The sequence below is a fragment of the Motacilla alba genome, unplaced genomic scaffold (assembly GCF_015832195.1).
Source record: "Motacilla alba alba isolate MOTALB_02 unplaced genomic scaffold, Motacilla_alba_V1.0_pri HiC_scaffold_35, whole genome shotgun sequence".
Lineage (NCBI taxonomy): Eukaryota > Metazoa > Chordata > Aves > Passeriformes > Motacillidae > Motacilla > Motacilla alba.
The window spans coordinates 1,061,043-1,076,141 of record NW_024037447.1 but is presented as its reverse complement, the minus strand read 5'-3'; the positions used below and the strand labels follow the sequence as shown (position 1 = coordinate 1,076,141).

General features: G+C 48.8%; 1 long non-coding RNA gene across 1 annotated transcript; it reads right to left on the bottom strand.

The window, feature by feature from the left end:
• Positions 1–7,550: 7,550 nt before the first annotated feature.
• On the bottom strand, positions 7,551–10,423 carry LOC119696780. The gene is made up of 3 exons (XR_005255646.1): positions 10,337–10,423; positions 8,360–8,396; positions 7,551–7,600 (listed from the first exon to the last, which is right to left on the bottom strand). It is a non-coding gene; the product is annotated as an uncharacterized LOC119696780 (long non-coding RNA).
• Between the last annotated feature and the right edge of the window lie 4,676 nt (positions 10,424–15,099).

The following is a 15,099-nucleotide window of genomic DNA, read 5'->3' as shown; positions in this document are numbered from 1 at the left end:
CCAAACCGCCCCAAAAGTCGCAAAAATAACCCCAAAATAGCCCCAAAAATACCCAAAAAATACCCGAAACCAGCCCAAAATTCACAAAAAAAACCCCCAAATACCCCAAACCATCCAAAAATTCACCAAAAACCCCCAAAATAGCCCCAAAAATACCCCAAATACCCCAAAATACCCGAAACCACCCCAAATGTCACAAAAACAACCCCAAAATAGCAAAAAAAAAACCCCAAAATCCCCCAAGATCTCCAAAATCCCCCCAAAAAACCCCAAAATCCCCCCAAAAAATCCCAAAAAGTCCCCCCAAAATTAAAAAACCCCCAAAATTCCATCAGATTCCCCCAAATTTACCCCAAGTGGCCCCAAATCGGCACAAAATTCCCTCAAAACTGAAAAAAATCCCCCAAAATCCCAAAAAATCCCCCCAAAAATCCCCAAATTCACCCCAAAATCCCCCCAAAAACCCCAAATTCCTCCCAAAATCCCCCCCAATCCCCCAAGTTTTCCCAATTTTTCCCAAATTTTCCCCAGAATTCCCCAAAATTCCCCCCAAGTTCCTCCCCAAATCCCCCAAATTCCCCCCAAAATTTCCCCAAGATCCCCCAAAATTCCCCGAAATCTCCCCTGAAATCCCAAAAAATCAAAAAATCCCCCAAATTCCCACAAAATCCCCCAAATCTCCACCAAAATCCCCAAAAAATTCCCCCAAAAATTCCCAAAATCCAAAAAAATCCAAAAAAAATCCCCAAAATCTCAAAAAAACCCCAAATCCCCCAAAATCCCCAAATCCCCAAAAATCCCAAATCCCCAAAATCCCCAAAAATCCCAAAATCCCCAAATCCCAAAAAATCCCGAATCCCAAAATCCCAAAATCCCAAAATAAAAAATACCCAAATCCCAAACTCCAAAATCCCAAAAATCCCCAATCCCAAAAATCTCAAAATCCCAAATCCCAAATCTAAAAAATCCCAAATCCCAAACTCCAAAATCCCAAAAATCCCCAATCCCAAAAAGCCAAAAAAATCCCAAAAAATCCCAAATCCCAAAAATTCCAAATCCCCAAAATCCCAAAATCCCAAACTCCAAAATCTCCCAAAATCCCAAAATCCCCAAATCCCAAATCCCGAATCCCAAAATCCCAAAATCCCAAATCTAAAAAATCCAAAATCCCAAATCCCAAAATCCCAAAAAATCCCAAAATCCCAAAATCCCAAATCCCAAAAAATCCCAAAATCCCAAAAAAATCCCAAATCCGAAATCCCAAAATCTCCCCAAATCCCAAAATCCCCAAATCCCAAATCCCAAATCCCAAAATCCAAAAAAAATCCCAAAATCCAAATCCCAAAAATCCCAAATCCCGAATCCCAAAAATCCCAAAAAATCCCAAAATCCCCAAAAAATCCCGAATCCCAAAATCCCAAAATCCCAAATCCCAAAAATCCCAAAATCCCAAAAAAATCCCCAAAAAATCCCAAATCCCAAATCCTAAAATCTCCCCAAATCCCAAATCCCGAATCCCAAAAATCCCAAATCCCAAAAAAATCCCAAATCCCAAAATCCCAAATCCCAAAAAATCCCAAAATCCCCAAAAAATCCCAAATCCCAAATCCCGAATCCCGAATCCCAAAATCCCAAGTCCCGAATCCCAAAATCCCAAACCCCAAAAATCCCAACATCCCAAAAAAATCCCAAAAATCCCGAATCCCAAATCCCAAAAATCCCAACATCCCAAAAAAATCCCAAAATCCAAATCCCAAAAATCCCAAATCCCGAATCCCAAATCCCAAATCCCAAAAAATCCCAAAATCCCAAATCCCAAATCCCAAATCCCAAAAATCCCGAATCCCAAATCCCAAAAATCCCAAAATCCCAAAAAAATCCCAAAATCCAAATCCCAAAAATCCCAAATCCCAAATCCCAAAATTCCAAATCCCAAAAAATACCAAATCCTGAATCCCAAAATCCCAAATTCCAAAATCCCAAATCCCAAATCCCAAAAATCCCGAATCCCAAATCCCAAAAATCCCAAATCCCAAAATTCCAAATCCCAAAAAATACCAAATCCTGAATCCCAAAATCCCAAATCCCAAATCCCAAATCCCAAAATCCCCAAAAAATCCCAAAATCCCAAAATCCCAAAAATCCCAAATCCCAAAAAATCCCAAAATCCCCAAAAAATCCCAAAATCCCCAAAAAATCCCAAATCCCAAAATCCCAAAATCTCCCCAAACCCCAAAAATCCCAAATCCCAAAAATCCCAAATCCCAAATCCCAAAAATCCCAAATCCCAAAGCCCAATCCCGGCCCCCCCTGGGCAGGCACAGCCGGGGCCGAGCGGGGGCTCTTTATTGGGGTTTTAAAATTTGGGATTTTTGGGATTTGGGATTTGGGGATTTTGGGATTTGGGATTTTTGGGATTTTTGGATTTTTGGGATTTTGGGATTTTAGGATTTGGGATTTTGGGATTTGGGATTTTTGGGATTTTGGGGTTTGGGGGAATTTTTGGGATCTTTGGGGTTTGGGATTTGGGGGTTTGGGATTCGGGATTTTAAAATTTGGGATTTTTGGGATTTGGGATTTGGGATTTGGTGATTTTGGGATTTCAGATTTTGGGATTTTGGGATTTGGGAATTTTGGGATTTGGGATTTTTGGGATATGGGGATTTTGGGATTTGGGATTTTTGGGATTCGGGGTTTGGGGGAATTTTTGGGATTTTGGGGATTGTTGGGATTTGGGATTTTGGGATTTTTGGGATTCGGGATTTGGGATTTTTGGGATTTGGGATTTTTTGGGATTTGGGATTTTGGGGGATTTTTTGGGATTTTTGGGATTTGGTATTTTTGGGATTTGGGGGGATTTTGGGATTTTTTGGGATTTTTGGATTTTTGGGATTTGGGATTTTGGGATTTGGGATTTTTAGGATTTGGGATTTTGGGATTTGGGGTTTGGGGTTTGGGATTTGGGCGAATTTTGGGGATTTTGGGCTCAGGATTTGGGATTTTGGGGTTTGGGGTTTGGGGTTTTGGGGGTTGGGATTCAGGATTTAGGGGATTTTTTTTGATTTCTGGAGTGGGGATTTGGGGGAATTTTGGGGGATTTTTTGGGGGATTTTGGGGCAGGATTTGGGATTTTTGGGATGCGGAATTTTTGGGTGATTTAGGATTTGGGGATTTTTTGGGTTTTTTTGCAGTTTTTCGGGGTCAGATTTGGGATTTGGGATTTGGAGGATTGGGATTCGGGATTGTTTGGGGAAGTTTTGGGGATTTTTGGGGAAGTTTTTTTTGATTTTGGGGGTCAGATTTTGGGTTTTGGGATTTGGGAATTGGGGGGAATGTTGGGGTTTTTGGGGTCAGGGTTCGGGGTTTGGGGTTTTTGGGGTTGTTTCGGTGTCGGGGTTTGGGGTTTTGGGGGATTTTGGGGGGATTTTGGGGTCAGGATTCGGGGTTTTTTTTGGGTTTTTGGGTTTTGGGGGGTTTTTGGGGTCAGGGTTCGGGATTTTGGGGTTTTGGGGGGATTTTGGGTTTTTGGGGTCAGCATTTTAGGTTTTGGGGGTTTGATGGGATTTTTTGGGGTTTTTGGGGTCAGGATTGGGGATTTTGGGGTTTTGGGGGTCAGGGTTCAGGGTTTGGGGTTTTTGGGGTCGTTTCGGTGTCGGGGTTCAGGGTTTTGGGTTTTTGGGGTTTTTGGGGTCAGAATTCAGGGGTTTGGGTTTTGGGGTTGTTTCGATGTCGGGGTTCAGGATTTTGTGGTTTTTTGGGGTTTTTGGGGTCAGGATTCAGGAGCTTTGGGGTTTTTGGGGTTTTTGGGGTCAGGGTTCAGGGTTTGGGGTTTTTGGGGTTGTTTCGGTGTCGGGGTTTGGGGTTTTGGGGGATGTTTTGGGGTTTTTGGGGTCAGGGTTCGGGGTTTTGGGTTTTTGGGGTTTTTGGGGTCAGGGTTCAGGATTTTGGGATTTTTGGGGTTTTGGGTTTTTGGGGATTTTGGGATTCGGGATTTTGGGGTTTTTGGGGTTGTTTCGGTGTCGGGGTTTGGGGTTTTGGGGGATGTTCTGGGGTTTTTGGGGTCAGAATTCAGGGTTTTGGGTTTTGGGGTCGTTTCGATGTCGGGGTTCAGGATTTTGTGGTTTTTTTGGGGTATTTTGGGGTCAGGGTTCGGGGTTTTGGGTTTTTGGGGTCAGGGTTCGGGGTTTGGGGTTTTTGGGGTATTTTGGGGTCAGGGTTCGGGGTTTGGGGTTTTTGGGGTTTTTGGGGTCAGGGTTCAGGGTTTGGGTTTTTGGGGTTGTTTCGGTGTTGGGGTTTGGGGTTTTGGGGGATGTTTTGGGGTTTTTGGGGTCAGGATTCAGGAGCTTTGGGGTTTTTGGGGTTTTTGGGGTCAGGGTTCAGGGTTTGGGGTTTTTGGGGTCGTTTCGGTGTCGGGGTTTGGGGTTTTGGGGGATGTTCTGGGGTTTTTGGGGTCAGGGTTCAGGTGTTTGGGTTTTGGGGTCGTTTCGATGTCGGGGTTCAGGATTTTGTGGTTTTTTGGGGTATTTTGGGGTCAGGGTTCAGGATTTTGTGGTTTTTGGGTTTTTTGGGGTCAGGGTTCGGGGTTTTGGGTTTTTGGGGTATTTTGGGTTTTTGGGGTCAGCATTTTAGGTCTTGGGGGTTTGATGGGATTTTTTGGGGTTTTTGGGGTCAGGATTGGGGATTTTGGGGTTTTGGGGGTCAGGGTTCAGGGTTTGGGGTTTTTGGGGTCGTTTCGGTGTCGGGGTTTGGGGTTTTGGGGGATGTTCTGGGGTTTTTGGGGTCAGAATTCAGGGGTTTGGGGTTTTTGGGGTCGTTTCGGTGTCGGGGTTCAGGATTTTGTGGTTTTTTGGGGTATTTTGGGGTCAGGGTTCAGGGTTTGGGGTTTTTGGGGTTTTTGGGGTATTTTGGGGTCAGGGTTCGGGGTTTGGGGTTTTTGGGGTCAGGGTTCAGGGTTTTGGGTTTTTGGGGTATTTTGGGGTCAGGGTTCAGGGTTTGGGGTTTTTGGGGTTTTTGGGGTATTTTGGGGTCAGGGTTCGGGGTTTGGGGTTTTTGGGGTCAGGGTTCAGGATTTTGTGTTTTTTTGGGGTATTTTGGGGTCAGGGTTCAGGGTTTTGGGTTTTGGGGTCGTTTCGGTGTCGGGGTTTGGGGTTTTGGGGGGATGTTTTGGGGTATTTTGGGGTCAGGGTTCAGGGTTTTGGGTTTTTGGGGTCGTTTCTGTGTCGGGGTTTGGGGTTTTGGGTTTTTGGGGTTTTTGGGGTCAGGGTTCGGGGTTTTGGGTTTTTGGGGTTTTTGGGGTCAGGGTTCGGGGTTTGGGGTTTTTGGGGTTGTTTCGATGTCGGGGTTTGGGGTTTTGGGGGATGTTCTGGGGTTTTTGGGGTCAGAATTCAGGGGTTTGGGTTTTGGGGTTGTTTCGGTGTCAGGGTTCAGGATTTTGTGGTTTTTTGGGGTATTTTGGGGTCAGGGTTCAGGGTTTTGGGTTTTTGGGGTCGTTTCGGTGTCGGGTTCCGGGGGAGGCTCCGGCCGGGTCGGGGCCGCCCCGAATTTCGGGGATCCCAAAATTTCATCTCATGCGCGTGGAGAGACCTGCGGAGAGAGCGGCCCCGAAACCGGGATCGGGAAACGGGAAACGGAGATTCTCCGGGAAACGGGGATCGGGAAACGGGAGCCGGAAAACGGGAGCCGGGATCCGGGATTTGGGATTTGGGGGAATTCGGGATCCGGGATTTGGGATTCGGGGGAATTCGGGATTTGGGATTCGGGGGAATTCGGGATCCGGGATTCGGGATCCGGGATTCGGGATTCAGGATTTGGGATTCAGGATTTGGGATTCGGGAGCCGGGATTCGGGATTTGGGATTTGGGATTTGGGATTTGGGATTTGGGATTCAGGATTTGGGATTCGGGAGCCGGGATTCGGGATTCGGGATCCGGGATTCGGGATTCGGGGGAATTCGGGATTTGGGATTCGGGGGAATTCGGGATCCGGGATTCGGGATTCGGGATCCGGGATCCGGGATTCAGGATTTGGGATTCAGGATTTGGGATTCGGGAGCCGGGATTTGGGATTCAGGATTTGGGATTCAGGATTTGGGATTCGGGATTTGGGATTTGGGATTTGGGATTCGGGATCCAGGATTCGGGATCCGGGATTCAGGATTTGGGATTCGGGATTCGGGATTTGGGAGCCGGGATCCGGGATTTGGGATCTGGGATTTGGGATTCGGGAGCCGGGATTTGGGATTCAGGATTTGGGATTCGGGATCCGGGATTCAGAATTCGGGATTCGGGATCCGGAATTTGGGATTTGGAATCCGGGATTCGGGATTCGGAATTTGGGATTCGGGATTCGGGATTTGGGATTTGGGAAATTCGGGATCCAGGGGAATTCGGGATTTGGGATTCGGGGGAATTCGGGATTTGGGGGATTCAGGATCTGGGATTCGGGATTCGGGGAGATTCGGGATTCGGGATTCGGGATTTGGGATCCAGGATTCGGGATTTGGGATTTGGGATTCGGGATTTGGGAAATTTGGGATGCGGGGGAATTCGGGATTCGGGGGAATTTGGGATTTGGGGGATTCGGGATTTGGGATTCGGGGAAATTCGGGATTCGGGATTCAGGATTTGGGGAAATTCGGGATTTGGGATTTGGGATTCAGGATTTGGGGAATTCAGGATTTGGGATTCAGGGAAATTCAGGATTCTGGGGGATTCGGGATCCGGGATTCGGGATCCAGGGGAATTCAGGATTCGGGAGCCAGAATTCGGGATTTGGAATTCGGGGGAATTCGGGAGCCGGGATTTGGGATTTGGGATTCAGGATTTGGGGGAGTTTGGGGGGAACTCAGGATCCGGGGGAATTCGGGAGCCGGATTCAGGATTTGGGGAATTCGGGATCCGGGATTCGAGGGAATTTGGGGGGAAATTTGGGAATTCGGGGGAAATTTGGAGGGCATTTGGGGAATTTTGGGGGATTCGGGAGGATTTCGGGGAACTTCTTTCGATTTTGGGGGGGAATGCCTGAATTTTCGAGCATTTGGGGGGATTTTGGGGGATTTTGGGGGAATTTGGGGGATTTTGGGGAATTTTTGTGAATTTTGGGGGAATTTTGGGGATTTTTTGGGATTTTTTGGGAATTTTGGGGGAATTCGGGGGAATTTTGGAGGGCTTTGGGAATTTTCAGGAATTTGGGAGGATTTGGGGGATTTTGTGGGAATTTGGGGGAATTAAGGGAAATTTGGGGATTTGGGGGAAAATTTGGTGGGAATTTGGGGAATTTTTGGGGGGAACTCGGGGGGATTTTGGGGTTTTTGGGGAGAATCTGGACGATTTCGGGGTTTGGGGTTTTTGGGGCGAATTTGGGGTTTTTGGAATTTTGGGGGTTTGGGGTGAATCTGGGGGATTTTAGGGTTTGGGGTTTTTGGGTGAATTTTGGGGATTTTGGGGTTTTTGGGGTTTTTGGGGTTTTTGGGGTGTTTGGGTTTTGGGGTGAATTTTGGGGTGAATTTTGGGGTGTTTGGGTGTTCGGGGTGCTGCCCCTCCCCCGCTCACGTCTCATCGATTGCCGCAGCGGCCCCTCGGCCTCGTCCGGCTCCCCCGTCCTGCACCAGTACGGACCAGTTAGAACCAGTACGGACCAGTACGGACCAGTATGGACCAGTATAAACCAGTATGGACCAATATGGACCAGTATAAACCAGTATGGACCAGTATAAACCAGTATGGACCAGTGCGGACCAGTACAGACCAGTATGGACCAGTATGGACCGGTACAGACCAGTATAAACCAGTATGGACCAGTACAGGACTGGTAAAATCCAGTTAGAACCAGTTAGGGAGCAGTTAAACCAGTACAGACCAGTCAGAACTGGTCTGGGACCAGTAAGAACCAGTTAGAGATTGGTTAGAGACCAGTTAGAACCAGTACAAACCAGTTAGAACCAGTACAGACCAGTATAAACCAGTTAGAACCAGTACAGACCAGTATAAACCAGTTAGAACCAGTACAGACCAGTATAAACCAGTTAGAACCAGTACAGACCACTTAGAGACCAGTAACTGTCCCCAGCGCTCCTCAGCTCCCTCCCAGTCCCTCCCAGTATAAACCAGTATAACCCAGTATCCCCGGTGTCCCCGCCAGCCCCTCCCAGTTCCCTCCCAGTACAAACCAGTATAAACCAGTACCCGCAATCTCATTCCCAGTCCATCCCAGTTCATCCCAGTTCTCCTCCCAGTCCCTTCCAGTATATCCCAGTATATCCCAGTCCATCCCAGTCCCTCCCAGTTCCCCTCCCAGTCCCCACCAGTCCCTCCCAGTCCATCCCAGTTCCCCCCAGTCCATCCCAGTCCCTCCCAGTTACTTGGGCTGTTGGTCGAACTTGCAGCGGCAGTGGCGGCCTGGAGGGGGGAGGGGCGACAGTGAGGGGAACTGGGATGTACTGGGATGGACTGGGATTGAACTGGGAGGGACTGGGATGGACTGGGAGGGACTGGGATGAACTGGGATGGACTGGGATGGACTGGGATGGACTGGGATTGAACTGGGATTGAACTGGGATGGACTGGGATTGAACTGGGTTATACTGGGAGGGACTGGGACAGGCTGGGGCGGACTGGGATGAACTGGGCCAGACTGGGAGGGAACTGGTTTATACTGGGAGGAACTGGGATCACAGCTGGAGTCAAAATGGGACCACTGGGATGGACTGGGATGAACTGGGAGGGACTGGGAGGGACTGGGATTGAACTGGGAGGGACTGGGATGGACTGGGAGGGACTGGGATTGAACTGGGAGGGACTGGGATGGACTGGGATGGACTGGGATTGAACTGGGTTATACTGGGAGGGACTGGGAGGGACTGGGATGGACTGGGATGAACTGGGATGGACTGGGATGAACTGGGATTGAACTGGGATGAACTGGGATGGACTGGGATTGAACTGGGATTGAACTGGGATGGACTGGGATGGACTGGGATTGAACTGGGATGGACTGGGATGGACTGGGATGGACTGGGATGGACTGGGATTGAACTGGGTTATACTGGGAGGGACTGGGAGGGACTGGGATGGACTGGGAGGGACTGGGATGGACTGGAATGGACTGGGATGGACTGGGATTGAACTGGGATGGACTGGGATGGACTGGGATTGAACTGGGATGGACTGGGATGGACTGGGATGGACTGGGATGGACTGGGATGGACTGGGATTGAACTGGGATGGACTGGGATGGACTGGGATGGACTGGGATGGACTGGGATGAACTGGGATTGAACTGGGATTGAACTGGGATGGACTGGGATTGAACTGGGATTGAACTGGGATTGAACTGGGATTGAACTGGGATGGACTGGGATGGACTGGGATGGACTGGGATTGAACTGGGATTGAACTGGGATGGACTGGGATGGACTGGGATTGAACTGGGATGGACTGGGATGGACTGGGATTGAACTGGGATTGAACTGGGATGGACTGGGATGGACTGGGATTGAACTGGGATTGAACTGGGATGGACTGGGATTGAACTGGGATTGAACTGGGATGGACTGGGATGGACTGGGATGGACTGGGATTGAACTGGGATTGAACTGGGATTGAACTGGGAAAGGGTCAAGGGGGATTGGGGGTTACTGGTTTGTACTGGGATGAACTGGGAGGGATAATTCTGGGATATTTGTAGATATTTTTTGGGACATTTTGGGACATTTTGGGATATTTTGGGATTTTCTGGGATATTTGGGATAATTTTGGGATATTTTGAGCTATTTTGGGGTAATTTTTTGGGGGATTTTGGGATCTTTTGGGATCTTTTGGGATCTTTTGGGATATTTGGGGATGATTTTGGGATTATTTTGGGCTATTTGGGGGTAATTTTTGGTGGGATTTTGGGGGATTTTGGGGATTTGGGGGGATTTTGGGAATATTTTGGGGGGATTTAGTGGGATTTTGGGATATTTTGGGGTAATTTTGGGGATATTTTGGGGGGATTTTGGGATATTTTGGGGTAATTTTTGGGATATTTTGGGGGGATTTTGGGGGGATTTTTGGGTAATTTTTTGGGGGGATTTTGGGGGATTTCGGGGGGATTTTAGGGGTAATTTTTGGGATCTTTTGGGATATTTTGGGGTAATTTTTGGGGGGATTTTGGGATATTTTGGGGTAATTTTGGGGGGATTTGGGGGGATTTTGGGGGGATTTTGGGGGTAATTTGGGGGGGGATTTTGGGTAATTTTGGGGGGATTTTTTGGGTAATTTTGGGGGGATTTTTTGGGTAATTTTGGGGGGGATTTTGGGGATATTTTGGGGTATTCTGGGATGTTTCCGTCTCTCACTGAGGATGAGCAGGACCCCGAGCACGAAGAAGATCCCGGCCACGATGAGACCCCCGAGGCGCAGCGAGTCGTAATCTGGGACGGGACGGTGAGACCAAAAAACACCCGAAACAGCCCCAAAACAGCCCAAAAACCAGCCCAAAACAGCCCAAAACAGCCCAAAAACCAGCCCAGAAACACACCTGGGATGGGTGAGACCAAAAAACACCCGAAACAGCCCAAAAACAGCCCAAAAACCAGCCCAAAACAGACAAAACAGCCCAAAAACACCCGAAACAGCCCAAAACAGCCCAAAACAGCCCAAAAACACCCAAAACAGCCCAAAACAGCCCAAAAACCAGCCCAGAAACACACCTGGGATGGGTGAGACCAAAAAACACCCGAAACAGCCCCAAAACAGCCCAAAAACCAGCCCAAAACAGACAAAACAGCCCAAAAACACCCAAAACAGCCCAAAACAGCCCAAAACAGCCCAAAACAGCCCAAAAACAGCCAAAACCAGACCAAAAACAGCCAAAACCAGAACAAAAACCAGCCAAAAACACCCCAAACCAGCCAAAAACAGCCCAAAAACACCCAAAAACACCCCAAACCAGCCCAAAACACCCAAAACCAGACCAAAAACACACCTGGGATGGGTGAGACCAAAAAACACCCGAAACAGCCCAAAAACAGCCCAAAAACACCCAAAACAGCCCAAAACAGCCCAAAACAGCCCAAAACAGCCAAAACCAGCCCAAAACCAGCCCAAAAACACCCCAAAAGAGACAAAACCAGCCCAGAACCAGCCCAAAACCAGCCAAAACCAGCCAAAAACACCCCAAAAACACACCTGGGACGGGTGAGACCAAAAAACACACGAAACAGCCCGAAAACACCCAAAACAGCCCAAAACAGCCCAAACCAGCCCAAAACCAGCCCCAAAACACCCCAAAACAGACAAAACCAGCCCAGAACCAGCCCAAAGCCAGCCAAAACCAGCCAAAAACACCCCAAAAACACACCTGGGATGGGTGAGACCAAAAAACACACGAAACAGCCCGAAAACACCCAAAACCAGCCCAAAACCAGCCAAAACCAGCCCAAAACACCCAAAACCAGACCAAAAACACACCTGGGATGGGTGAGACCCTGGAAAAACACCAGAAACAGCCAAAAAACAGCCCAAAACAGCCAAAACCACCCAAAACCAGCCCAAAACCAGCCCAAAAACCACACCTGGGATGGGTGAGAGCCCGGAAACACCAGAAACAGCCCGAAAACACCAGAAACACCCAAAACCACCCGAAACAGCCCAAAACCAGCCCAAAACCAGCCAAAAAACAGCCCAAAACCAGCCCAGAAACACCCCAAAAACACCCAAAAACCAGCCCCCAAACAGCCCAAAACCAGCCCAAAAACACCCAAAAACCAGCCCAAAAACAGCCCAGAACCAGCCCAAAACACCCGAAACAGCCCAAAACCAGCCAAAAACACCCCAAAAACACACCTGGGATGGGTGAGACCAAAAAACACCTGAATCACTCCAAAAACCACCAGAAACACCCAAAACCACCCAAAACCAGCCAAAAACCAGCCCAGAAACACACGTGGGATGGGTGAGAGCCCGAAAGCACCAATACCAGCCCAAAACAGCCCAAAAATCAGCCCAAAACCAGCCCAAAACCAGCCCAAAAATGAGCCCAAAACCAGCCCAAAATCAGCCCAAAAACAGCCCAAAAACAGCCCAAAAATAGCCCCAAAACAGCCCAAAAAACAGCCCAAAAACAGCCAAAAAGCAGCCCAAAAGCAGCCCAAAACCAGCCAAAAACCACACCTGGGATGGGTGAGACCAAAAAACACCCGAAACACCCCGAAAACACCTGAAACAGCCCAAAACAGACAAAACCAGCCCAGAAACACCAAAACAGCCCAAAAACAGCCAAAAACACCCAAAACCAGCCCAGAAACAGCCCAAAAACATCCCAAAAACACCAAAAACAGCCCAAAACCACACCTGGGATGGGTGAGACCCCGAAAGCACCAATACCAGCCCAAAACCAGCCCAAAAATGAGCCCAAAACCAGCCCAAAAACAGCCCAAAAACAGCCCCAAAACAGCCCAAAACCAGCCCAAAAACAGCCCAAAAACAGCCCAAAACCAGCCCAAAACCAGCCCAAAAACAGCCCAAAACCAGCCCAAAAACAGCCCCAAATCCAGCCCAAAACCAGCCCAAAACCAGCCCCAAAACCAGCCCAAAACCAGCCCAAAACAGCCCCAAAACAGCCCAAAAACAGCCCCAAAACAGCCCAAAACCAGCCCAAAACCAGCCCCAAAACAGCCCAAAAACAGCTGAAAACCAGCCCAAAAATAGCCCAAAAACGGCCCAAAACCAGCCCAAAACCAGCCCAAAACCAGCCCAAAACCAGCCCAAAACAGCCCCAAAACAGCCCAAAAACAGCCCCAAAACAGCCCAAAACCAGCCCAAAACCAGCCCCAAAACAGCCCAAAAACAGCTGAAAACCAGCCCAAAAATAGCCCAAAAACGGCCCAAAACCAGCCCAAAACCAGCCCAAAACCAGCCCAAAAACAGCCCAAAAACAGCCCCAAAACAGCCCAAAACCAGCCCAAAAACAGCCCCAAAACAGCCCAAAAACAGCCCAAAAATAGCCCAAAAACAGCCCAAAAATAGCCCAAAAACAGCCCAAAAAACAGCCCAAAAACAGCCAAAAACCACACCTGGGATGGGTGAGACCAAAAAACACCTGAAACACCCCGAAAACACCCAAAACCAGCCAAACACAGACAAAACCAGCCCAGAAACACCAAAACAGCCCAAAAACAGCCAAAAACACCCAAAACCAGCCCAGAAACAGCCCAAAAACATCCCAAAAACACCAAAAACAGCCCAAAACCACACCTGGGATGGGTGAGACCCCGAAAGCACCAATACCAGCCCAAAACCAGCCCAAAAATGAGCCCAAAACCAGCCCAAAACCAGCCCAAAACCAGCCCAAAACCAGCCCCAAAAACAGCCCAAAACCAGCCCAAAACCAGCCCCAAAACAGCCCCAAAACCAGCCCAAAAACAGCCCAAAACCAGCCAAAAAACAGCCCAAAAACAGCCCAAAAACAGCCCAAAACCAGCCAAAAAACAGCCCAAAAACCAGCCAAAAACCACACCTGGGATGGGTGAGACCAAAAAACACCCGAAACACCCCGAAAACACCCAAAACCAGCCAAAAACAGACAAAACCAGCCCAGAAACACCAAAACAGCCCAAAAACAGCCAAAAACACCCAAAACCAGCCCAGAAACAGCCCAAAAACATCCCAAAACCACCAAAAACAGCCCAAAACCACACCTGGGATGGGTGAGACCCCGGAAACACCAGAAACAGCCCAAACCAGCCCCAAAACAGCTCAAAACCAGCCCAAAAACAGCCCAAAAACAGCCAAAAAGCACACCTGGGACGGGTGAGAGCCCGGAAACACCCAAAACAGCCCCAAAACACCAGAAACACCCAAAACACCCGAAACAGCCCAAAACCAGACAAAACCAGCCAAAAAACAGCCCAAAAAACAGCCCCAAAACAGCCCAAAACCAGCCAAAAAAACAGCCCAAAAACAGCCCAAAACCAGTCCAGAAACAACCCAAAAACCAGCCCAGAAACACACCTGGGATGGGTGAGACCCCGAAACCACCAAAACCAGCCCAAAAACAGCCCAAAACCAGCCCAAAACCAGCCCCAAAAAAGCCCAAAACCAGCCCAAAACCAGCCCCAAAACAGCCCAAAACCAGCCCAAAAACAGCCCAAAACCAGCCCAAAAACAGCCCAAAACCAGCCCAAAAACAGCCCAGAACCAGCCCAAAAACAGCCAAAAAGCAGCCCAAAACCAGCCAAAAACCACACCTGGGATGGGTGAGACCAAAAAACACCCGAAACACCCCGAAAACACCCAAAACCAGCCAAACACAGACAAAACCAGCCCAGAAACACCAAAACAGCCCAAAAACAGCCAAAAACACCCAAAACCAGCCCAGAAACAGCCCAAAAACATCCCAAAAACACCAAAAACAGCCCAAAACCACACCTGGGATGGGTGAGATCCCGGAAACACCAGAAACAGCCCAAAAACAGCCAAAACCACCCAAAACCAGCCCCAAAACAGCTCAAAACCAGCTCAAAACCACCTAAAACCAGCCCAAAAACAGCCCAAAAACACCCAAAAAGCACACCTGGGACGGGTGAGAGCCCGGAAACACCAGAAACAGCCCGAAAACACCAGAAACACCCAAAACCACCCGAAACAGCCCGAAACCAGCCCAAAACCAGCCAAAAAACAGCCCAAAACCAGCCCAGAAACACCCCAAAAACACCCAAAAACCAGCCCCCAAACAGCCCAAAACCAGCCCAAAAACACCCAAAAACCAGCCCAAAAACAGCCCAGAACCAGCCCAAAACACCCGAAACAGCCCAAAACCAGCCAAAAACACCCCAAAAACACACCTGGGATGGGTGAGACCAAAAAACACCTGAATCACTCCAAAAACCACCAGAAACACCCAAAACCACCCAAAACCAGCCCAAAACCAGCCAAAAACACCCAAAACCACCCAAAACCAGCCCAAAAACCAGCCAAAAACCAGCCCAAAACCAGCCCAAAACCAGCCCAAAACCAGCCCCAAAAAAGCCCAAAACCAGCCCAAAACCAGCCCAAAAATGAGCCCAAAACCAGCCCAAAACCAGCCCAAAACCAGCCCCAAAACCAGCCCAAAACCAGC